This window comes from Aethina tumida, chromosome 1 (assembly GCF_024364675.1).
Source record: "Aethina tumida isolate Nest 87 chromosome 1, icAetTumi1.1, whole genome shotgun sequence".
Taxonomy (NCBI): Eukaryota; Metazoa; Arthropoda; class Insecta; order Coleoptera; family Nitidulidae; genus Aethina; species Aethina tumida.
In genome coordinates, this window is record NC_065435.1 from 21,839,656 (window position 1) to 21,867,345 (window position 27,690).

Below are 27,690 nucleotides of genomic sequence, written 5' to 3' on the forward strand. Positions count from 1 at the left end.
TTTTAAATTTTTAAATTTTAAAATTTAAAATTTTAATAATTAAATTTTTAAAATTTAGTATTTAAATTTTTAAATTTTAAAATTTAAATTTTTAAATTTTAAAATTTAAATTTTTAAATTTTAAAATTTAAATTTTTAAATTTTAAAATTTAAAGTTTTAATATTCAAATTTTTAAAATTTAGTATTTAAATTTTTAAATTTTAAAATTTAAAGTTTTAATAATTAAATTTTTAAAATTTAGTATTTAAATTTTTAAATTTTAAAATTTAAAATTTTAATAAATAATTTAAAATTTAGTATTTAAATTTTTAAATTTTTAAATTTTAAAATTTAAAATTTTAATAATTAAATTTTTAAAATTTAGTATTTAAATTTTTAAATTTTAAAATTTAAATTTTTAAATATTCAAATTTAAATTTTTAAATTTTAAAATTTAAATTTTTAAATTTAAATTTTTAAATTTTAAAATTTAAAATTTTAATAATTCAATTTTAAAAATTTAGTATTTAAATTTTTAAATTTTAAAATTTAAAGTTTTAATATTCAAATTTTTAAAATTTAATATTTAAATTTTTAAATTTAAAGTTTTAATATTTAAATTTTTAAAATTTAGTATTTAAATTTTTAAATTTTAAAATTTAAAGTTTTAATAATTAAATTTTTAAATTTAGTATTTAAATTTTTAAATTTTTAAATTTTAAAATTTAAAGTTTTTATAATTAAATTTTTTAAATTTAGTATTTAAATTTTTAAATTTTAAAATTTAAAGTTTTTATAATTAAATTTTTAATATTTAGTATTTAAATTTTTAAATTTTTAAATTTTTAAATTTTAAAATTTAAAGTTTTAATAATTAAATTTTTAAAATTTAGTATTTAAATTTTTAAATTTTAAAATTTAAAATTTTAATAAATAAATTTTTAAAATTTAGTATTTAAATTTTTAAATTTTTAAATTATAAAATTTAAAGTTTTAATAATTAAATTTTTAAAATTTAGTATTTAAAAATTTAACGTTATAATAATTAAATGTTTAAAATTTACTATTTAAATTTTTAAATTTAAAAATTTAAAGTTTTAATATTTAAATTTTTAAAATTTAGCATTTAAATTTTTAAATTTTAAAATTTAAAGTTTTAATAATTAAATTTTTAAAATTTAGAATTTAAATTTTTAAATTTTTAAATTTTAAAATTTAAATTTTTAAATTTTTAAATTTAAAGTTTTAATAATTAAATTTTTAAAATTGAGTATTTATATTTTTAAATTATTAAAATTTAGTATTTAAATTTTTAAATTTTAAAATTTAAATTTTAAATTTTAAATTTAAATTTAAATTTTAAATTTAAAATAACGTTTTAATAATTAAATTTTTAAAATTTAGTATTTAAACTTTTAAATTTTAAAATTTAAAGTTTTAATATTCAAATTTTTAAAATTTAATATTTAAATTTTTAATTTAATATTTAAATTTTTAATTTAAAAATTTAAATTTTAAAATTTAAAAATTTAAATTTTTAAATTTTAAAATTTAAAGTTTTAATAATTAAATTTTTAATATTTAGTATTTAAATTTTTAAATTTTTAAATTTTAAAATTTAAAGTTTTAATAATTAAATTTTTAAAATTGAGTATTTAAATTTTTAAATTATTAAAATTTAGTATTTAAATTTTTAAATTTTAAAATTTAAAGTTTTGAAATTAAATTTTTAAAATTTAGTATTTAAATTTTTAAATTTTAAAATTTAAATTTTTAAATTTTAAAATTTAAATTTTTAAATTTTAAAATTTAAAGTTTTAATATTCAAATTTTTAAAATTTAGTATTTAAATTTTTAAATTTTAAAATTTAAAATTTTAATAATTAAATTTTTAAAATTTAGTATTTAAATTTTTAAATTTTAAAATTTAAATTTTTAAATATTCAAATTTAAATTTTTAAATTTTAAAATTTAAATTTTTAAATTTTAAAATTTAAATTTTTAAATTTAAATTTTTAAATTTTAAAATTTAAATTTTTAAATTTTAAAATTTAAATTTTTAAATTTTAAAATTTAAATTTTTAAATTTTAAAATTTAAATTTTTAAATTTTAAAATTTAAATTTTTAAATTTTAAAATTTAAATTTTTAAATTTTAAAATTTAAATTTTTAAATTTTAAAATTTAAAATTTTAATAATTCAATTTTAAAAATTTAGTATTTAAATTTTAAAATAACGTTTTAATAATTAAATTTTTAAAATTTAGTATTTAAACTTTTAAATTTTAAAATTTAAAGTTTTAATATTCAAATTTTTAAAATTTAATATTTAAATTTTTAAATTTTAAAATTTAAAGTTTTAATATTTAAATTTTTAAAATTTAGTATTTAAATTTTTAAATTTTAAAATTTAAATTTTTAAATTTTTAAATTTAAAGTTTTAATAATTAAATTTTTAAAATTGAGTATTTATATTTTTAAATTATTAAAATTTAGTATTTAAATTTTTAAATTTTAAAATTTAAATTTTAAATTTTAAATTTAAATTTAAATTTAAATTTTAAATTTAAAATAACGTTTTAATAATTAAATTTTTAAAATTTAGTATTTAAACTTTTAAATTTTAAAATTTAAAGTTTTAATATTCAAATTTTTAAAATTTAATATTTAAATTTTTAAATTTTAAAATTTAAAGTTTTAATATTTAAATTTTTAAAATTTAGTATTTAAATTTTTAAATTTTAAAATTTAAAGTTTTAATAATTAAATTTTTAAATTTAGTATTTAAATTTTTAAATTTTTAAATTTTAAAATTTAAAGTTTTTATAATTAAATTTTTAATATTTAGTATTTAAATTTTTAAATTTTTAAATTTTTAAATTTTAAAATTTAAAGTTTTAATAATTAAATTTTTAAAATTTAGTATTTAAATTTTTAAATTTTAAAATTTAAAATTTTAATAAATAAATTTTTAAAATTTAGTATTTAAATTTTTAAATTTTTAAATTATAAAATTTAAAGTTTTAATAATTAAATTTTTAAAATTTAGTATTTAAAAATTTAAATTTTAAAATTTAAATTTTTAAATTTTAAAATTTAAATTTTTAAATTTTAAAATTTAACGTTATAATAATTAAATGTTTAAAATTTACTATTTAAATTTTTAAATTTAAAAATTTAAAGTTTTAATATTTAAATTTTTAAAATTTAGCATTTAAATTTTTAAATTTTAAAATTTAAAGTTTTAATAATTAAATTTTTAAAATTTAGAATTTAAATTTTTAAATTTTTAAATTTTAAAATTTAAATTTTTAAATTTTTAAATTTAAAGTTTTAATAATTAAATTTTTAAAATTGAGTATTTATATTTTTAAATTATTAAAATTTAGTATTTAAATTTTTAAATTTTAAAATTTAAATTTTAAATTTTAAATTTAAATTTAAATTTTAAATTTAAAATAACGTTTTAATAATTAAATTTTTAAAATTTAGTATTTAAACTTTTAAATTTTAAAATTTAAAGTTTTAATATTCAAATTTTTAAAATTTAATATTTAAATTTTTAAATTTTAAAATTTAAAGTTTTAATATTTAAATTTTTAAAATTTAGTATTTAAATTTTTAAATTTTAAAATTTAAAGTTTTAATAATTAAATTTTTAATATTTAGTATTTAAATTTTTAAATTTTTAAATTTTTAAATTTTAAAATTTAAAGTTTTAATATTTAAATTTTTAAAATTTAGTATTTAAATTTTTAAATTTTAAAATTTAAAGTTTTAATAATTAAATTTTTAAAATTTAGTATTTAAATTTTTAAATTTTTAAATTTTAAAATTTAAAGTTTTTATAATTAAATTTTTTAAATTTAGTATTTAAATTTTTAAATTTTAAAATTTAAATTTTTAAATTTTAAAATTTAAATTTTTAAATTTTAAAATTTAAAGTTTTAATAATTAAATTTTTAATATTTAGTATTTAAATTTTTAAATTTTTAAATTTTAAAATTTAAAGTTTTAATAATTAAATTTTTAAAATTGAGTATTTAAATTTTTAAATTATTAAAATATAGTATTTAAATTTTTAAATTTTAAAATTTAAAGTTTTGAAATTAAATTTTTAAAATTTAGTATTTAAATTTTTAAATTTTAAAATTTAAAGTTTTAATATTCAAATTTTTAAAATTTAGTATTTAAATTTTTAAATTTTAAAATTTAAAGTTTTAATAATTAAATTTTTAAAATTTAGTATTTAAATTTTTAAATTTTAAAAGTTAAAGTTTTAATAATTAAATTTTTAAAATTTAGTATTTAAATTTTTAAATTTTAAAATTTAAAATTTTAATAAATAATTTAAAATTTAGTTTTTAAATTTTTAAATTTTAAAATTTAAAATTTTAATAATTAAATTTTTAAAATTTAGTATTTAAATTTTTAAATTTTAAAATTTAAATGTTTAAATATTCAAATTTAAATTTTTAAATTTTAAAATTTAAATTTTTAAATTTTAAAATTTAAATTTTTAAATTTTAAAATTTAAATTTTTAAATTTTAAAATTTAAATTTTTAAATTTTAAAATTTAAATTTTTAAATTTAAATTTTTAAATTTTAAAATTTAAAATTTTAATAATTCAATTTTAAAAATTTAGTATTTAAATTTTTAAATTTTAAAATTTAAATTTTAAATTTTAAATTTTAAATTTTAAATTTAAATTTAAATTTAAATTTTAAATTTAAAATAACGTTTTAATAATTAAATTTTTAAAATTTATTATTTAAACTTTTAAATTTTAAAATTTAAAGTTTTAATATTCAAATTTTTAAAATTTAATATTTAAATTTTTAAATTTTAAAATTTAAAGTTTTAATATTTAAATTTTTAAAATTTAGTATTTAAATTTTTAAATTTTAAAATTTAAATTTTTAAATTTAAAGTTTTAATAATTAAATTTTTAAAATTGAGTATTTATATTTTTAAATTATTAAAATTTAGTATTTAAATTTTTAAATTTTAAAATTTAAATTTTAAATTTTAAATTTAAATTTAAATTTAAATTTTAAATTTAAAATAACATTTTAATAATTAAATTTTTAAAATTTAGTATTTAAACTTTTAAATTTTAAAATTTAAAGTTTTAATATTCAAATTTTTAAAATTTAATATTTAAATTTTTAAATTTTAAAATTTAAAGTTTTAATATTTAAATTTTTAAAATTTAGTATTTAAATTTTTAAATTTTAAAATTTAAAGTTTTAATAATTAAATTTTTAAAATTTAGTATTTAAATTTTTAAATTTTTAAATTTTAAAATTTTAAAATTTAAAGTTTTTATAATTAAATTTTTTAAATTTAGTATTTTAAAATTTAAATTTTTAAATTTTAAAATTTAAATTTTTAAATTTTAAAATGTAAATTTTTAAATCTTAAAATTTAAAGTTTTAATAATTAAATTTTTAATGTTTAGTATTTAAATTTTTAAATTTTTAAATTTTTAAATTTTAAAATTTAAAGTTTTAATATTTAAATTTTTAAAATTTAGTATTTAAATTTTTAAATTTTAAAATTTAAAGGTTTAATAATTAAATTTTTAAAATTTAGTATTTAAATTTTTAAATTTTTAAATTTTTAAATTTTTAAATTTTAAAATTTAAAGTTTTTATAATTAAATTTTTTAAATTTAGTATTTAAATTTTTAAATTTTAAAATTTAAATTTTTAAATTTTAAAATTTAAATTTTTAAATTTTAAAATTTAAAGTTTTAATAATTAAATTTTTAATATTTAGTATTTAAATTTTTAAATTTTTAAATTTTAAAATTTAAAGTTTTAATATTCAAATTTTTAAAATTTAATATTTAAATTTTTAAATTTTAAAATTTAAAGTTTTAATATTTAAATATTTAAAATTTAGTATTTAAATTTTTAAATTTTAAAATTTAAAGTTTTAATAATTAAATTTTTAATGTTTAGTATTTAAATTTTTAAATTTTTAAATTTTTAAATTTTAAAATTTAAAGTTTTAATATTTAAATTTTTAAAATTTAGTATTTAAATTTTTAAATTTTAAAATTTAAAGTTTTAATAATTAAATTTTTAAAATTTAGTATTTAAATTTTTAAATTTTTAAATTTTTAAATTTTTAAATTTTAAAATTTAAAGTTTTTATAATTAAATTTTTTAAATTTAGTATTTAAATTTTTAAATTTTAAAATTTAAATTTTTAAATTTTAAAATTTAAAGTTTTTATAATTAAATTTTTAATATTTAGTATTTAAATTTTTAAATTTTTAAATTTTTAAATTTTAAAATTTAAAGTTTTAATATTCAAATTTTTAAAATTTAGTATTTAAATTTTTAAATTTTAAAATTTAAAGTTTTAATAATTAAATTTTTAAAATTTAGTATTTAAATTTTTAAATTTTAAAAGTTAAAGTTTTAATAATTAAATTTTTAAAATTTAGTATTTAAATTTTTAAATTTTAAAATTTAAAATTTTAATAAATAATTTAAAATTTAGTATTTAAATTTTTAAAATTTTAAATTTTAAAATTTAAAATTTTAATAATTAAATTTTTAAAATTTAGTATTTAAATTTTTAAATTTTTAAATTTTAAAATTTAAAGTTTTTATAATTAAATTTTTTAAATTTAGTATTTAAATTTTTAAATTTTAAAATTTAAATTTTTAAATTTTAAAATTTAAATTTTTAAATTTTAAAATTTAAAGTTTTAATAATTAAATTTTTAATATTTAGTATTTAAATTTTTAAATTTTTAAATTTTAAAATTTAAAGTTTTAATAATTAAATTTTTAAAATTGAGTATTTAAATTTTTAAATTATTAAAATTTAGTATTTAAATTTTTAAATTTTAAAATTTAAAGTTTTGAAATTAAATTTTTAAAATTTAGTATTTAAATTTTTAAATTTTAAAATTTAAAGTTTTAATATTCAAATTTTTAAAATTTAGTATTTAAATTTTTAAATTTTAAAATTTAAAGTTTTAATAATTAAATTTTTAAAATTTAGTATTTAAATTTTTAAATTTTAAAAGTTAAAGTTTTAATAATTAAATTTTTAAAATTTAGTATTTAAATTTTTAAATTTTAAAATTTAAAATTTTAATAAATAATTTAAAATTTAGTTTTTAAATTTTTAAATTTTAAAATTTAAAATTTTAATAATTAAATTTTTAAAATTTAGTATTTAAATTTTTAAATTTTAAAATTTAAATGTTTAAATATTCAAATTTAAATTTTTAAATTTTAAAATTTAAATTTTTAAATTTTAAAATTTAAATTTTTAAATTTTAAAATTTAAATTTTTAAATTTTAAAATTTAAATTTTTAAATTTTAAAATTTAAATTTTTAAATTTAAATTTTTAAATTTTAAAATTTAAAATTTTAATAATTCAATTTTAAAAATTTAGTATTTAAATTTTTAAATTTTAAAATTTAAATTTTAAATTTTAAATTTAAATTTAAATTTAAATTTTAAATTTAAAATAACGTTTTAATAATTAAATTTTTAAAATTTATTATTTAAACTTTTAAATTTTAAAATTTAAAGTTTTAATATTCAAATTTTTAAAATTTAATATTTAAATTTTTAAATTTTAAAATTTAAAGTTTTAATATTTAAATTTTTAAAATTTAGTATTTAAATTTTTAAATTTTAAAATTTAAATTTTTAAATTTAAAGTTTTAATAATTAAATTTTTAAAATTGAGTATTTATATTTTTAAATTATTAAAATTTAGTATTTAAATTTTTAAATTTTAAAATTTAAATTTTAAATTTTAAATTTAAATTTAAATTTTAAATTTAAAATAACATTTTAATAATTAAATTTTTAAAATTTAGTATTTAAACTTTTAAATTTTAAAATTTAAAGTTTTAATATTCAAATTTTTAAAATTTAATATTTAAATTTTTAAATTTTAAAATTTAAAGTTTTAATATTTAAATTTTTAAAATTTAGTATTTAAATTTTTAAATTTTAAAATTTAAAGTTTTAATAATTAAATTTTTAAAATTTAGTATTTAAATTTTTAAATTTTTAAATTTTAAAATTTTAAAATTTAAAGTTTTTATAATTAAATTTTTTAAATTTAGTATTTTAAAATTTAAATTTTTAAATTTTAAAATTTAAATTTTTAAATTTTAAAATGTAAATTTTTAAATCTTAAAATTTAAAGTTTTAATAATTAAATGTTTAATGTTTAGTATTTAAATTTTTAAATTTTTAAATTTTTAAATTTTAAAATTTAAAGTTTTAATATTTAAATTTTTAAAATTTAGTATTTAAATTTTTAAATTTTAAAATTTAAAGTTTTAATAATTAAATTTTTAAAATTTAGTATTTAAATTTTTAAATTTTTAAATTTTTAAATTTTTAAATTTTAAAATTTAAAGTTTTTATAATTAAATTTTTTAAATTTAGTATTTAAATTTTTAAATTTTAAAATTTAAATTTTTAAATTTTAAAATTTAAATTTTTAAATTTTAAAATTTAAAGTTTTAATAATTAAATTTTTAATATTTAGTATTTAAATTTTTAAATTTTTAAATTTTAAAATTTAAAGTTTTAATATTCAAATTTTTAAAATTTAATATTTAAATTTTTAAATTTTAAAATTTAAAGTTTTAATATTTAAATATTTAAAATTTAGTATTTAAATTTTTAAATTTTAAAATTTAAAGTTTTAATAATTAAATTTTTAAATTTAGTATTTAAATTTTTAAATTTTTAAATTTTAAAATTTAAAGTTTTTATAATTAAATTTTTTAAATTTAGTATTTAAATTTTTAAATTTTAAAATTTAAATTTTTAAATTTTAAAATTTAAAGTTTTTATAATTAAATTTTTAATATTTAGTATTTAAATTTTTAAATTTTTAAATTTTTAAAATTTAAAGTTTTAATATTCAAATTTTTAAAATTTAGTATTTAAATTTTTAAATTTTAAAATTTAAAGTTTTAATAATTAAATTTTTAAAATTTAGTATTTAAATTTTTAAATTTTAAAAGTTAAAGTTTTAATAATTAAATTTTTAAAATTTAGTATTTAAATTTTTAAATTTTAAAATTTAAAATTTTAATAAATAATTTAAAATTTAGTATTTAAATTTTTAAAATTTTAAATTTTAAAATTTAAAATTTTAATAATTAAATTTTTAAAATTTAGTATTTAAATTTTTAAATTTTTAAATTTTAAAATTTAAAGTTTTTATAATTAAATTTTTTACATTTAGTATTTAAATTTTTAAATTTTAAAATTTAAATTTTTAAATTTTAAAATTTAAATTTTTAAATTTTAAAATTTAAAGTTTTAATAATTAAATTTTTAATATTTAGTATTTAAATTTTTAAATTTTTAAATTTTAAAATTTAAAGTTTTAATAATTAAATTTTTAAAATTTAGTATTTAAATTTTTAAATTTTAAAAGTTAAAGTTTTAATAATTAAATTTTTAAAATTTAGTATTTAAATTTTTAAATTTTAAAATTTAAAATTTTAATAAATAATTTAAAATTTAGTATTTAAATTTTTAAAATTTTAAATTTTAAAATTTAAAATTTTAATAATTAAATTTTTAAAATTTAGTATTTAAATTTTTAAATTTTTAAATTTTAAAATTTAAAGTTTTTATAATTAAATTTTTTAAATTTAGTATTTAAATTTTTAAATTTTAAAATTTAAATTTTTAAATTTTAAAATTTAAATTTTTAAATTTTAAAATTTAAAGTTTTAATAATTAAATTTTTAATATTTAGTATTTAAATTTTTAAATTTTTAAATTTTAAAATTTAAAGTTTTAATAATTAAATTTTTAAAATTGAGTATTTAAATTTTTAAATTATTAAAATTTAGTATTTAAATTTTTAAATTTTAAAATTTAAAGTTTTGAAATTAAATTTTTAAAATTTAGTATTTAAATTTTTAAATTTTAAAATTTAAAGTTTTAATATTCAAATTTTTAAAATTTAATATTTAAATTTTTAAATTTTAAAATTTAAAGTTTTAATAATTAAATTTTTAAAATTTAGTATTTAAATTTTTAAATTTTAAAAGTTAAAGTTTTAATAATTAAATTTTTAAAATTTAGTATTTAAATTTTTAAATTTTAAAATTTAAAATTTTAATAAATAATTTAAAATTTAGTTTTTAAATTTTTAAATTTTAAAATTTAAAATTTTAATAATTAAATTTTTAAAATTTAGTATTTAAATTTTTAAATTTTAAAATTTAAAGTTTTAATAATTAAATTTTTAAAATTTAGTATTTAAATTTTTAAATTTTAAAAGTTAAAGTTTTAATAATTAAATTTTTAAAATTTAGTATTTAAATTTTTAAATTTTAAAATTTAAAATTTTAATAAATAATTTAAAATTTAGTATTTAAATTTTTAAAATTTTAAATTTTAAAATTTAAAATTTTAATAATTAAATTTTTAAAATTTAGTATTTAAATTTTTAAATTTTTAAATTTTAAAATTTAAAGTTTTTATAATTAAATTTTTTAAATTTAGTATTTAAATTTTTAAATTTTAAAATTTAAATTTTTAAATTTTAAAATTTAAATTTTTAAATTTTAAAATTTAAAGTTTTAATAATTAAATTTTTAATATTTAGTATTTAAATTTTTAAATTTTTAAATTTTAAAATTTAAAGTTTTAATAATTAAATTTTTAAAATTTAGTATTTAAATTTTTAAATTTTAAAAGTTAAAGTTTTAATAATTAAATTTTTAAAATTTAGTATTTAAATTTTTAAATTTTAAAATTTAAAATTTTAATAAATAATTTAAAATTTAGTATTTAAATTTTTAAAATTTTAAATTTTAAAATTTAAAATTTTAATAATTAAATTTTTAAAATTTAATATTTAAATTTTTAAATTTTTAAATTTTAAAATTTAAAGTTTTTATAATTAAATTTTTTAAATTTAGTATTTAAATTTTTAAATTTTAAAATTTAAATTTTTAAATTTTAAAATTTAAATTTTTAAATTTTAAAATTTAAAGTTTTAATAATTAAATTTTTAATATTTAGTATTTAAATTTTTAAATTTTTAAATTTTAAAATTTAAAGTTTTAATAATTAAATTTTTAAAATTGAGTATTTAAATTTTTAAATTATTAAAATTTAGTATTTAAATTTTTAAATTTTAAAATTTAAAGTTTTGAAATTAAATTTTTAAAATTTAGTATTTAAATTTTTAAATTTTAAAATTTAAAGTTTTAATATTCAAATTTTTAAAATTTAGTATTTAAATTTTTAAATTTTAAAATTTAAAGTTTTAATAATTAAATTTTTAAAATTTAGTATTTAAATTTTTAAATTTTAAAAGTTAAAGTTTTAATAATTAAATTTTTAAAATTTAGTATTTAAATTTTTAAATTTTAAAATTTAAAATTTTAATAAATAATTTAAAATTTAGTTTTTAAATTTTTAAATTTTAAAATTTAAAATTTTAATAATTAAATTTTTAAAATTTAGTATTTAAATTTTTAAATTTTAAAATTTAAATGTTTAAATATTCAAATTTAAATTTTTAAATTTTAAAATTTAAATTTTTAAATTTTAAAATTTAAATTTTTAAATTTTAAAATTTAAATTTTTAAATTTTAAAATTTAAATTTTTAAATTTTAAAATTTAAATTTTTAAATTTAAATTTTTAAATTTTAAAATTTAAAATTTTAATAATTCAATTTTAAAAATTTAGTATTTAAATTTTTAAATTTTAAAATTTAAATTTTAAATTTTAAATTTAAATTTAAATTTAAATTTTAAATTTAAAATAACGTTTTAATAATTAAATTTTTAAAATTTATTATTTAAACTTTTAAATTTTAAAATTTAAAGTTTTAATATTCAAATTTTTAAAATTTAATATTTAAATTTTTAAATTTTAAAATTTAAAGTTTTAATATTTAAATTTTTAAAATTTAGTATTTAAATTTTTAAATTTTAAAATTTAAATTTTTAAATTTAAAGTTTTAATAATTAAATTTTTAAAATTGAGTATTTATATTTTTAAATTATTAAAATTTAGTATTTAAATTTTTAAATTTTAAAATTTAAATTTTAAATTTTAAATTTAAATTTAAATTTTAAATTTAAAATAACATTTTAATAATTAAATTTTTAAAATTTAGTATTTAAACTTTTAAATTTTAAAATTTAAAGTTTTAATATTCAAATTTTTAAAATTTAATATTTAAATTTTTAAATTTTAAAATTTAAAGTTTTAATATTCAAATTTTTAAAATTTAATATTTAAATTTTTAAATTTTAAAATTTAAAGTTTTAATATTTAAATATTTAAAATTTAGTATTTAAATTTTTAAATTTTAAAATTTAAAGTTTTAATAATTAAATTTTTAAATTTAGTATTTAAATTTTTAAATTTTTAAATTTTAAAATTTAAAGTTTTTATAATTAAATTTTTTAAATTTAGTATTTAAATTTTTAAATTTTAAAATTTAAATTTTTAAATTTTAAAATTTAAAGTTTTTATAATTAAATTTTTAATATTTAGTATTTAAATTTTTAAATTTTTAAATTTTTAAATTTTAAAATTTAAAGTTTTAATATTCAAATTTTTAAAATTTAGTATTTAAATTTTTAAATTTTAAAATTTAAAGTTTTAATAATTAAATTTTTAAAATTTAGTATTTAAATTTTTAAATTTTAAAAGTTAAAGTTTTAATAATTAAATTTTTAAAATTTAGTATTTAAATTTTTAAATTTTAAAATTTAAAATTTTAATAAATAATTTAAAATTTAGTATTTAAATTTTTAAAATTTTAAATTTTAAAATTTAAAATTTTAATAATTAAATTTTTAAAATTTAGTATTTAAATTTTTAAATTTTTAAATTTTAAAATTTAAAGTTTTTATAATTAAATTTTTTAAATTTAGTATTTAAATTTTTAAATTTTAAAATTTAAATTTTTAAATTTTAAAATTTAAATTTTTAAATTTTAAAATTTAAAGTTTTAATAATTAAATTTTTAATATTTAGTATTTAAATTTTTAAATTTTTAAATTTTAAAATTTAAAGTTTTAATAATTAAATTTTTAAAATTGAGTATTTAAATTTTTAAATTATTAAAATTTAGTATTTAAATTTTTAAATTTTAAAATTTAAAGTTTTGAAATTAAATTTTTAAAATTTAGTATTTAAATTTTTAAATTTTAAAATTTAAAGTTTTAATATTCAAATTTTTAAAATTTAGTATTTAAATTTTTAAATTTTAAAATTTAAAGTTTTAATAATTAAATTTTTAAAATTTAGTATTTAAATTTTTAAATTTTAAAAGTTAAAGTTTTAATAATTAAATTTTTAAAATTTAGTATTTAAATTTTTAAATTTTAAAATTTAAATTTTTAAATTTTAAAATTTAAATTTTTAAATTTTAAAATTTAAATTTTTAAATTTTAAAATTTAAATTTTTAAATTTTAAAATTTAAAATTTTAATAATTCAATTTTAAAAATTTAGTATTTAAATTTTTAAATTTTAAAATTTAAATTTTAAATTTTAAATTTAAATTTAAATTTTAAATTTAAAATAACGTTTTAATAATTAAATTTTTAAAATTTATTATTTAAACTTTTAAATTTTAAAATTTAAAGTTTTAATATTCAAATTTTTAAAATTTAATATTTAAATTTTTAAATTTTAAAATTTAAAGTTTTAATATTTAAATTTTTAAAATTTAGTATTTAAATTTTTAAATTTTAAAATTTAAATTTTTAAATTTAAATTTTTAAATTTTAAAATTTAAAATTTTAATAATTCAATTTTAAAAATTTAGTATTTAAATTTTTAAATTTTAAAATTTAAATTTTAAATTTTAAATTTAAATTTAAATTTAAATTTTAAATTTAAAATAACGTTTTAATAATTAAATTTTTAAAATTTATTATTTAAACTTTTAAATTTTAAAATTTAAAGTTTTAATATTCAAATTTTTAAAATTTAATATTTAAATTTTTAAATTTTAAAATTTAAAGTTTTTATAATTAAATTTTTAATATTTAGTATTTAAATTTTTAAATTTTTAAATTTTAAAATTTAAAGTTTTAATATTCAAATTTTTAAAATTTAGTATTTAAATTTTTAAATTTTAAAATTTAAAGTTTTAATAATTAAATTTTTAAAATTTAGTATTTAAATTTTTAAATTTTAAAAGTTAAAGTTTTAATAATTAAATTTTTAAAATTTAGTATTTAAATTTTTAAATTTTAAAATTTAAAATTTTAATAAATAATTTAAAATTTAGTATTTAAATTTTTAAAATTTTAAATTTTAAAATTTAAAATTTTAATAATTAAATTTTTAAAATTTAGTATTTAAATTTTTAAATTTTTAAATTTTAAAATTTAAAGTTTTTATAATTAAATTTTTTAAATTTAGTATTTAAATTTTTAAATTTTAAAATTTAAATTTTTAAATTTTAAAATTTAAATTTTTAAATTTTAAAATTTAAAGTTTTAATAATTAAATTTTTAATATTTAGTATTTAAATTTTTAAATTTTTAAATTTTAAAATTTAAAGTTTTAATAATTAAATTTTTAAAATTGAGTATTTAAATTTTTAAATTATTAAAATTTAGTATTTAAATTTTTAAATTTTAAAATTTAAAGTTTTGAAATTAAATTTTTAAAATTTAGTATTTAAATTTTTAAATTTTAAAATTTAAAGTTTTAATATTCAAATTTTTAAAATTTAGTATTTAAATTTTTAAATTTTAAAATTTAAAGTTTTAATAATTAAATTTTTAAAATTTAGTATTTAAATTTTTAAATTTTAAAAGTTAAAGTTTTAATAATTAAATTTTTAAAATTTAGTATTTAAATTTTTAAATTTTAAAATTTAAAATTTTAATAAATAATTTAAAATTTAGTTTTTAAATTTTTAAATTTTAAAATTTAAAATTTTAATAATTAAATTTTTAAAATTTAGTATTTAAATTTTTAAATTTTAAAATTTAAATGTTTAAATATTCAAATTTAAATTTTTAAATTTTAAAATTTAAATTTTTAAATTTTAAAATTTAAATTTTTAAATTTTAAAATTTAAATTTTTAAATTTTAAAATTTAAATTTTTAAATTTTAAAATTTAAATTTTTAAATTATTAAAAATTTAAATACTAAATTTTAATAATTTAAAAATTTAAATACTCAATTTTCAAAATTTAATTATTAAAACTTTAAATTTTAAAATTTAAAAATTTAAAAATTTAAATACTAAATATTAAAAATTTAATTATTAAAACTTTAAATTTTAAAATTTAAAAATTTAAATTTTAAAATTTAAAAATTTAAATTTTAAAATTTAAAAATTTAAATTTTAAAATTTAAAAATTTAAATACTAAATTTAAAAAATTTAATTATAAAAACTTTAAATTTTAAAATTTAAAATTTTAATAATTAAATTTTTAAAATTTAGTATTTAAATTTTTAAATTTTAAAATTTAAATGTTTAAATATTCAAATTTAAATTTTTAAATTTTAAAATTTAAATTTTTAAATTTTAAAATTTAAATTTTTAAATTTTAAAATTTAAATTTTTAAATTTTAAAATTTAAATTTTTAAATTTTAAAATTTAAATTTTTAAATTTTAAAATTTAAAATTTTAATAATTCAATTTTAAAAATTTAGTATTTAAATTTTTAAATTTTAAAATTTAAATTTTAAATTTTAAATTTAAATTTAAATTTTAAATTTAAAATAACGTTTTAATAATTAAATTTTTAAAATTTATTATTTAAACTTTTAAATTTTAAAATTTAAAGTTTTAATATTCAAATTTTTAAAATTTAATATTTAAATTTTTAAATTTTAAAATTTAAAGTTTTTATATTTAAATTTTTAAAATTTAGTATTTAAATTTTTAAATTTTAAAATTTAAATTTTTAAATTTAAATTTTTAAATTTTAAAATTTAAAATTTTAATAATTCAATTTTAAAAATTTAGTATTTAAATTTTTAAATTTTAAAATTTAAATTTTAAATTTTAAATTTAAATTTAAATTTAAATTTTAAATTTAAAATAACGTTTTAATAATTAAATTTTTAAAATTTATTATTTAAACTTTTAAATTTTAAAATTTAAAGTTTTAATATTCAAATTTTTAAATTTTAAAATTTAAATTTTTAAATTTTAAAATTTAAAGTTTTAATAATTAAATTTTTAATATTTAGTATTTAAATTTTTAAATTTTTAAATTTTAAAATTTAAAGTTTTAATATTCAAATTTTTAAAATTTAATATTTAAATTTTTAAATTTTAAAATTTAAAGTTTTAATATTTAAATATTTAAAATTTAGTATTTAAATTTTTAAATTTTAAAATTTAAAGTTTTAATAATTAAATTTTTAAATTTAGTATTTAAATTTTTAAATTTTTAAATTTTAAAATTTAAAGTTTTTATAATTAAATTTTTTAAATTTAGTATTTAAATTTTTAAATTTTAAAATTTAAATTTTTAAATTTTAAAATTTAAAGTTTTTATAATTAAATTTTTAATATTTAGTATTTAAATTTTTAAATTTTTAAATTTTTAAATTTTAAAATTTAAAGTTTTAATATTCAAATTTTTAAAATTTAGTATTTAAATTTTTAAATTTTAAAATTTAAAGTTTTAATAATTAAATTTTTAAAATTTAGTATTTAAATTTTTAAATTTTAAAAGTTAAAGTTTTAATAATTAAATTTTTAAAATTTAGTATTTAAATTTTTAAATTTTAAAATTTAAAATTTTAATAAATAATTTAAAATTTAGTATTTAAATTTTTAAAATTTTAAATTTTAAAATTTAAAATTTTAATAATTAAATTTTTAAAATTTAGTATTTAAATTTTTAAATTTTTAAATTTTAAAATTTAAAGTTTTTATAATTAAATTTTTTAAATTTAGTATTTAAATTTTTAAATTTTAAAATTTAAATTTTTAAATTTTAAAATTTAAATTTTTAAATTTTAAAATTTAAAGTTTTAATAATTAAATTTTTAATATTTAGTATTTAAATTTTTAAATTTTTAAATTTTAAAATTTAAAGTTTTAATAATTAAATTTTTAAAATTGAGTATTTAAATTTTTAAATTATTAAAATTTAGTATTTAAATTTTTAAATTTTAAAATTTAAAGTTTTGAAATTAAATTTTTAAAATTTAGTATTTAAATTTTTAAATTTTAAAATTTAAAGTTTTAATATTCAAATTTTTAAAATTTAGTATTTAAATTTTTAAATTTTAAAATTTATAGTTTTAATAATTAAATTTTTAAAATTTAGTATTTAAATTTTTAAATTTTAAAAGTTAAAGTTTTAATAATTAAATTTTTAAAATTTAGTATTTAAATTTTTAAATTTTAAAATTTAAAATTTTAATAAATAATTTAAAATTTAGTTTTTAAATTTTAAAATTTAAAATTTTAATAATTAAATTTTTAAAATTTAGTATTTAAATTTTTAAATTTTAAAATTTAAATGTTTAAATATTCAAATTTAAATTTTTAAATTTTAAAATTTAAATTTTTAAATTTTAAAATTTAAATTTTTAAATTTTAAAATTTAAATTTTTAAATTTTAAAATTTAAATTTTTAAATTTTAAAATTTAAATTTTTAAATTTTAAAATTTAAAATTTTAATAATTCAATTTTAAAAATTTAGTATTTAAATTTTTAAATTTTAAAATTTAAATTTTAAATTTTAAATTTAAATTTAAATTTTAAATTTAAAATAACGTTTTAATAATTAAATTTTTAAAATTTATTATTTAAACTTTTAAATTTTAAAATTTAAAGTTTTAATATTCAAATTTTTAAAATTTAATATTTAAATTTTTAAATTTTAAAATTTAAAGTTTTAATATTTAAATTTTTAAAATTTAGTATTTAAATTTTTAAATTTTAAAATTTAAATTTTTAAATTTAAATTTTTAAATTTTAAAATTTAAAATTTTAATAATTCAATTTTAAAAATTTAGTATTTAAATTTTTAAATTTTAAAATTTAAATTTTAAATTTTAAATTTAAATTTAAATTTAAATTTTAAATTTAAAATAACGTTTTAATAATTAAATTTTTAAAATTTATTATTTAAACTTTTAAATTTTAAAATTTAAAGTTTTAATATTCAAATTTTTAAAATTTAATATTTAAATTTTTAAATTTTAAAATTTAAAGTTTTAATATTTAAATTTTTAAAATTTAGTATTTAAATTTTTAAATTTTAAAATTTAAATTTTTAAATTTTTAAATTTTAAAATTTAAAGTTTTAATAATTAAATTTTTAAAATTGAGTATTTATATTTTTAAATTATTAAAATTTAGTATTTAAATTTTTAAATTTTAAAATTTAAATTTTAAATTTTAAATTTAAATTTAAATTTTAAATTTAAAATAACGTTTTAATAATTAAATTTTTAAAATTTAGTATTTAAACTTTTAAATTTTAAAATTTAAAGTTTTAATATTCAAATTTTTAAAATTTAATATTTAAATTTTTAAATTTTAAAATTTAAAGTTTTAATATTTAAATTTTTAAAATTTAGTATTTAAATTTTTAAATTTTAAAATTTAAAGTTTTAATAATTAAATTTTTAAAATTTAGTATTTAAATTTTTAAATTTTTAAATTTTAAAATTTTAAAATTTAAAGTTTTTATAATTAAATTTTTTAAATTTAGTATTTTAAAATTTAAATTTTTAAATTTTAAAATTTAAATTTTTAAATTTTAAAATGTAAATTTTTAAATCTTAAAATTTAAAGTTTTAATAATTAAATTTTTAATATTTAGTATTTAAATTTTTAAATTTTTATATTTTTAAATTTTAAAATTTAAAGTTTTAATATTTAAATTTTTAAAATTTAGTATTTAAATTTTTAAATTTTAAAATTTAAAGTTTTAATAATTAAATTTTTAAAATTCAGTATTTAAATTTTTAAATTTTTAAATTTTTAAATTTTAAAATTTAAAGTTTTTATAATTAAATTTTTTAAATTTAGTATTTAAATTTTTAAATTTTAAAATTTAAATTTTTAAATTTTAAAATTTAAATTTTTAAATTTTAAAATTTAAAGTTTTAATAATTAAATGTTTAATATTTAGTATTTAAATTTTTAAATTTTTAAATTTTAAAATTTAAAGTTTTAATATTCAAATTTTTAAAATTTAATATTTAAATTTTTAAATTTTAAAATTTAAAGTTTTAATATTTAAATATTTAAAATTTAGTATTTAAATTTTTAAATTTTAAAATTTAAAGTTTTAATAATTAAATTTTTAAATTTAGTATTTAAATTTTTAAATTTTTAAATTTTAAAATTTAAAGTTTTTATAATTAAATTTTTTAAATTTAGTATTTAAATTTTTAAATTTTAAAATTTAAATTTTTAAATTTTAAAATTTAAAGTTTTTATAATTAAATTTTTAATATTTAGTATTTAAATTTTTAAATTTTTAAATTTTTAAATTTTAAAATTTAAAGTTTTAATATTCAAATTTTTAAAATTTAGTATTTAAATTTTTAAATTTTAAAATTTAAAGTTTTAATAATTAAATTTTTAAAATTTAGTATTTAAATTTTTAAATTTTAAAAGTTAAAGTTTTAATAATTAAATTTTTAAAATTTAGTATTTAAATTTTTAAATTTTAAAATTTAAAATTTTAATAAATAATTTAAAATTTAGTATTTAAATTTTTAAATTTTTAAATTTTAAAATTTAAAATTTTAATAATTAAATTTTTAAAATTTAGTATTTAAATTTTTAAATTTTAAAATTTAAATTTTTAAATATTCAAATTTAAATTTTTAAATTTTAAAATTTAAATTTTTAAATTTTAAAATTTAAATTTTTAAATTTTAAAATTTAAAATTTTAATAATTCAATTTTAAAAATTTAGTATTTAAATTTTTAAATTTTAAAATTTAAAGTTTTAATATTCAAATTTTTAAAATTTAATATTTAAATTTTTAAATTTTAAAATTTAAAGTTTTAATATTTAAATTTTTAAAATTTAGTATTTAAATTTTTAAATTTTAAAATTTAAAGTTTTAATAATTAAATTTTTAAATTTAGTATTTAAATTTTTAAATTTTTAAATTTAAAGTTTTTATAATTAAATTTTTTAAATTTAGTATTTAAATTTTTAAATTTTAAAATTTAAATTTTTAAATTTTAAAATTTAAAGTTTTTATAATTAAATTTTTAATATTTAGTATTTAAATTTTTAAATTTTTAAATTTTTAAATTTTAAAATTTAAAGTTTTAATAATTAAATTTTTAAAATTTAGTATTTAAATTTTTAAATTTTAAAATTTAAAATTTTAATAAATAAATTTTTAAAATTTAGTATTTAAATTTTTAAATTTTTAAATTATAAAATTTAAAGTTTTAATAATTAAATTTTTAAAATTTAGTATTTAAAAATTTAAATTTTAAAATTTAAATTTTTAAATTTTAAAATTTAAATTTTTAAATTTTAAAATTTAACGTTATAATAATTAAATGTTTAAAATTTACTATTTAAATTTTTAAATTTAAAAATTTAAAGTTTTAATATTTAAATTTTTAAAATTTAGCATTTAAATTTTTAAATTTTAAAATTTAAAGTTTTAATAATTAAATTTTTAAAATTTAGAATTTAAATTTTTAAATTTTTAAATTTTAAAATTTAAATTTTTAAATTTTTAAATTTAAAGTTTTAATAATTAAATTTTTAAAATTGAGTATTTATATTTTTAAATTATTAAAATTTAGTATTTAAATTTTTAAATTTTTAAATTTTAAAATTTTAAAATTTAAAGTTTTTATAATTAAATTTTTTAAATTTAGTATTTTAAAATTTAAATTTTTAAATTTTAAAATTTAAATTTTTAAATTTTAAAATTTAAATTTTTAAATTTTAAAATTTAAAGTTATAATATTTAAATTTTTAAAATTTAGGATTTAAATTTTAAAATTTTAAGTTTTAATAATTAAATTTTTAAAATTTAGTATTTAAATTTTTAAATTTTTAAATTTTAAAATTTAAAGTTTTTATAATTAAATTTTTTAAATTTAGTATTTAAATTTTTAAATTTTAAAATTTAAATTTTTAAATTATAAAATTTAAATTTTTAAATTTTAAAATTTAAAGTTTTAATAATTAAATTTTTAATATTTAGTATTTAAATTTTTAAATTTTTAAATTTTAAAATTTAAAGTTTTAATAATTAAATTTTTAAAATTGAGTATTTAAATTTTTAAATTATTAAAATTTAGTATTTAAATTTTTAAATTTTAAAATTTAAAGTTTTGAAATTAAATTTTTAAAATTTAGTATTTAAATTTTTAAATTTTAAAATTTAAATTTTTAAATTTTAAAATTTAAATTTTTAAATTTTAAAATTTAAAGTTTTAATATTCAAATTTTTAAAATTTAGTATTTAAATTTTTAAATTTTAAAATTTAAAGTTTTAATAATTAAATTTTTAAAATTTAGTATTTAAATTTTTAAATTTTAAAAGTTAAAGTTTTAATAATTAAATTTTTAAAATTTAGTATTTAAATTTTTAAATTTTAAAATTTAAAATTTTAATAAATAATTTAAAATTTAGTATTTAAATTTTTAAATTTTTAAATTTTAAAATTTAAAATTTTAATAATTAAATTTTTAAAATTTAGTATTTAAATTTTTAAATTTTAAAATTTAAATTTTTAAATATTCAAATTTAAATTTTTAAATTTTAAAATTTAAATTTTTAAATTTTAAAATTTAAATTTTTAAATTTTAAAATTTAAATTTTTAAATTTTAAATTTAAAATTTTAATAATTCAATTTTAAAAATTTAGTATTTATATTTTTAAATTATTAAAATTTAGTATTTAAATTTTTAAATTTTAAAATTTAAATTTTAAATTTTAAATTTAAATTTAAATTTTAAATTTAAAATAACGTTTTAATAATTAAATTTTTAAAATTTAGTATTTAAACTTTTAAATTTTAAAATTTAAAGTTTTAATATTCAAATTTTTAAAATTTAATATTTAAATTTTTAAATTTTAAAATTTAAAGTTTTAATATTTAAATTTTTAAAATTTAGTATTTAAATTTTTAAATTTTAAAATTTAAATTTTTAAATTTTTAAATTTAAAGTTTTAATAATTAAATTTTTAAAATTGAGTATTTATATTTTTAAATTATTAAAATTTAGTATTTAAATTTTTAAATTTTAAAATTTAAATTTTAAATTTTAAATTTAAATTTAAATTTTAAATTTAAAATAACGTTTTAATAATTAAATTTTTAAAATTTAGTATTTAAACTTTTAAATTTTAAAATTTAAAGTTTTAATATTCAAATTTTTAAAATTTAATATTTAAATTTTTAAATTTTAAAATTTAAAGTTTTAATATTTAAATTTTTTAAATTTAGTATTTAAATTTTTAAATTTTAAAATTTAAAGTTTTAATAATTAAATTTTTAAATTTAGTATTTAAATTTTTAAATTTTTAAATTTTAAAATTTAAAGTTTTTATAATTAAATTTTTTAAATTTACTATTTAAATTTTTAAATTTTAAAATTTAAATTTTTAAATTTTAAAATTAAAATTTTTATAATTAAATTTTTAATATTTAGTATTTAAATTTTTAAATTTTTAAATTTTTAAATTTTAAAATTTAAAGTTTTAATAATTAAATTTTTAAAATTTAGTATTTAAATTTTTAAATTTTAAAATTTAAAATTTTAATAAATAAATTTTTAAAATTTAGTATTTAAATTTTTAAATTTTTAAATTATAAAATTTAAAGTTTTAATAATTAAATTTTTAAAATTTAGTATTTAAAAATTTAAATTTTAAAATTTAAATTTTTAAATTTTAAAATTTAAATTTTTAAATTTTAAAATTTAACGTTATAATAATTAAATGTTTAAAATTTACTATTTAAATTTTTAAATTTAAAAATTTAAAGTTTTAATATTTAAATTTTTAAAATTTAGCATTTAAATTTTTAAATTTTAAAATTTAAAGTTTTAATAATTAAATTTTTAAAATTTAGAATTTAAATTTTTAAATTTTTAAATTTTAAAATTTAAATTTTTAAATTTTTAAATTTAAAGTTTTAATAATTAAATTTTTAAAATTGTGTATTTATATTTTTAAATTATTAAAATTTAGTATTTAAATTTTTAAATTTTAAAATTGAAATTTTAAATTTTAAATTTAAATTTAAATTTTAAATTTAAAATAACGTTTTAATAATTAAATTTTTAAAATTTAGTATTTAAACTTTTAAATTTTAAAATTTAAAGTTTTAATTTTCAAATTTTTAAAATTTAATATATAAATTTTTAAATTTTAAAATTTAAAAATTTAAATTTTAAAATTTAAAAATTTAAATTTTTAAATTTTAAAATTTAAAGTTTTAATATTTAAATTTTTAAAATTTAGTATTTAAATTTTTAAATTTTAAAATTTAAAGTTTTAATAATTAAATTTTTAAAATTTAGTATTTAAATTTTTAAATTTTTAAATTTTAAAATTTTAAAATTTAAAGTTTTTATAATTAAATTTTTTAAATTTAGTATTTTAAAATTTAAATTTTTAAATTTTAAAATTTAAATTTTTAAATTTTAAAATTTAAATTTTTAAATTTTAAAATTTAAAGTTTTAATAATTAAATTTTTAATATTTAGTATTTAAATTTTTAAATTTTTAAATTTTAAAATTTAAAGTTTTAATAATTAAATTTTTAAAATTGAGTATTTAAATTTTTAAATTATTAAAATTTAGTATTTAAATTTTTAAATTTTAAAATTTAAAGTTTTGAAATTAAATTTTTAAAATTTAGTATTTAAATTTTTAAATTTTAAAATTTAAATTTTTAAATTTTAAAATTTAAATTTTTAAATTTTAGAATTTAAAGTTTTAATATTCAAATTTTTAAAATTTAGTATTTAAATTTTTAAATTTTAAAATTTAAAGTTTTAATAATTAAATTTTTAAAATTTAGTATTTAAATTTTAAAAGTTAAAGTTTTAATAATTAAATTTTTAAAATTTAGTATTTAAATTTTTAAATTTTAAAATTTAAAATTTTAATAAATAATTTAAAATTTAGTATTTAAATTTTTAAATTTTTAAATTTTAAAATTTAAAATTTTAATAATTAAATTTTTAAAATTTAGTATTTAAATTTTTAAATTTTAAAATTTAAATTTTTAAATATTCAAATTTAAATTTTTAAATTTTAAAATTTAAATTTTTAAATTTTAAAATTTAAATTTTTAAATTTTAAAATTTAAATTTTTAAATTTTAAATTTAAAATTTTAATAATTCAATTTTAAAAATTTAGTATTTATATTTTTAAATTATTAAAATTTAGTATTTAAACTTTTAAATTTTAAAATTTAAAGTTTTAATATTCAAATTTTTAAAATTTAATATTTAAATTTTTAAATTTTAAAATTTAAAGTTTTAATATTTAAATTTTTTAAATTTAGTATTTAAATTTTTAAATTTTAAAATTTAAAGTTTTAATAATTAAATTTTTAAATTTAGTATTTAAATTTTTAAATTTTTAAATTTTAAAATTTAAAGTTTTTATAATTAAATTTTTTAAATTTACTATTTAAATTTTTAAATTTTAAAATTTAAATTTTTAAATTTTAAAATTAAAATTTTTATAATTAAATTTTTAATATTTAGTATTTAAATTTTTAAATTTTTAAATTTTTAAATTTTAAAATTTAAAGTTTTAATAATTAAATTTTTAAAATTTAGTATTTAAATTTTTAAATTTTAAAATTTAAAATTTTAATAAATAAATTTTTAAAATTTAGTATTTAAATTTTTAAATTTTTAAATTATAAAATTTAAAGTTTTAATAATTAAATTTTTAAAATTTAGTATTTAAAAATTTAAATTTTAAAATTTAAATTTTTAAATTTTAAAATTTAAATTTTTAAATTTTAAAATTTAACGTTATAATAATTAAATGTTTAAAATTTACTATTTAAATTTTTAAATTTAAAAATTTAAAGTTTTAATATTTAAATTTTTAAAATTTAGCATTTAAATTTTTAAATTTTAAAATTTAAAGTTTTAATAATTAAATTTTTAAAATTTAGAATTTAAATTTTTAAATTTTTAAATTTTAAAATTTAAATTTTTAAATTTTTAAATTTAAAGTTTTAATAATTAAATTTTTAAAATTGTGTATTTATATTTTTAAATTATTAAAATTTAGTATTTAAATTTTTAAATTTTAAAATTGAAATTTTAAATTTTAAATTTAAATTTAAATTTTAAATTTAAAATAACGTTTTAATAATTAAATTTTTAAAATTTAGTATTTAAACTTTTAAATTTTAAAATTTAAAGTTTTAATTTTCAAATTTTTAAAATTTAATATATAAATTTTTAAATTTTAAAATTTAAAAATTTAAATTTTAAAATTTAAAAATTTAAATTTTTAAATTTTAAAATTTAAAGTTTTAATATTTAAATTTTTAAAATTTAGTATTTAAATTTTTAAATTTTAAAATTTAAAGTTTTAATAATTAAATTTTTAAAATTTAGTATTTAAATTTTTAAATTTTTAAATTTTAAAATTTTAAAATTTAAAGTTTTTATAATTAAATTTTTTAAATTTAGTATTTTAAAATTTAAATTTTTAAATTTTAAAATTTAAATTTTTAAATTTTAAAATTTAAATTTTTAAATTTTAAAATTTAAAGTTTTAATAATTAAATTTTTAATATTTAGTATTTAAATTTTTAAATTTTTAAATTTTAAAATTTAAAGTTTTAATAATTAAATTTTTAAAATTGAGTATTTAAATTTTTAAATTATTAAAATTTAGTATTTAAATTTTTAAATTTTAAAATTTAAAGTTTTGAAATTAAATTTTTAAAATTTAGTATTTAAATTTTTAAATTTTAAAATTTAAATTTTTAAATTTTAAAATTTAAATTTTTAAATTTTAGAATTTAAAGTTTTAATATTCAAATTTTTAAAATTTAGTATTTAAATTTTTAAATTTTAAAATTTAAAGTTTTAATAATTAAATTTTTAAAATTTAGTATTTAAATTTTAAAAGTTAAAGTTTTAATAATTAAATTTTTAAAATTTAGTATTTAAATTTTTAAATTTTAAAATTTAAAATTTTAATAAATAATTTAAAATTTAGTATTTAAATTTTTAAATTTTTAAATTTTAAAATTTAAAATTTTAATAATTAAATTTTTAAAATTTAGTATTTAAATTTTTAAATTTTAAAATTTAAATTTTTAAATATTCAAATTTAAATTTTTAAATTTTAAAATTTAAATTTTTAAATTTTAAAATTTAAATTTTTAAATTTTAAAATTTAAATTTTTAAATTTTAAATTTAAAATTTTAATAATTCAATTTTAAAAATTTAGTATTTATATTTTTAAATTATTAAAATTTAGTATTTAAATTTTTAAATTTTAAAATTTAAATTTTAAATTTTAAATTTAAATTTAAATTTTAAATTTAAAATAACGTTTTAATAATTAAATTTTTAAAATTTAGTATTTAAACTTTTAAATTTTAAAATTTAAAGTTTTAATATTCAAATTTTTAAAATTTAATATTTAAATTTTTAAATTTTAAAATTTAAAGTTTTAATATTTAAATTTTTAAAATTTAGTATTTAAATTTTTAAATTTTAAAATTTAAATTTTTAAATTTTTAAATTTAAAGTTTTAATAATTAAATTTTTAAAATTGAGTATTTATATTTTTAAATTATTAAAATTTAGTATTTAAATTTTTAAATTTTAAAATTTAAATTTTAAATTTTAAATTTAAATTTAAATTTTAAATTTAAAATAACGTTTTAATAATTAAATTTTTAAAATTTTGTATTTAAACTTTTAAATTTTAAAATTTAAAGTTTTAATATTCAAATTTTTAAAATTTAATATTTAAATTTTTAAATTTTAAAATTTAAAGTTTTAATATTTAAATTTTTTAAATTTAGTATTTAAATTTTTAAATTTTAAAATTTAAAGTTTTAATAATTAAATTTTTAAATTTAGTATTTAAATTTTTAAATTTTTAAATTTTAAAATTTAAAGTTTTTATAATTAAATTTTTTAAATTTACTATTTAAATTTTTAAATTTTAAAATTTAAATTTTTAAATTTTAAAATTAAAATTTTTATAATTAAATTTTTAATATTTAGTATTTAAATTTTTAAATTTTTAAATTTTTAAATTTTAAAATTTAAAGTTTTAATAATTAAATTTTTAAAATTTAGTATTTAAATTTTTAAATTTTAAAATTTAAAATTTTAATAAATAAATTTTTAAAATTTAGTATTTAAATTTTTAAATTTTTAAATTATAAAATTTAAAGTTTTAATAATTAAATTTTTAAAATTTAGTATTTAAAAATTTAAATTTTAAAATTTAAATTTTTAAATTTTAAAATTTAAATTTTTAAATTTTAAAATTTAACGTTATAATAATTAAATGTTTAAAATTTACTATTTAAATTTTTAAATTTAAAAATTTAAAGTTTTAATATTTAAATTTTTAAAATTTAGCATTTAAATTTTTAAATTTTAAAATTTAAAGTTTTAATAATTAAATTTTTAAAATTTAGAATTTAAATTTTTAAATTTTTAAATTTTAAAATTTAAATTTTTAAATTTTTAAATTTAAAGTTTTAATAATT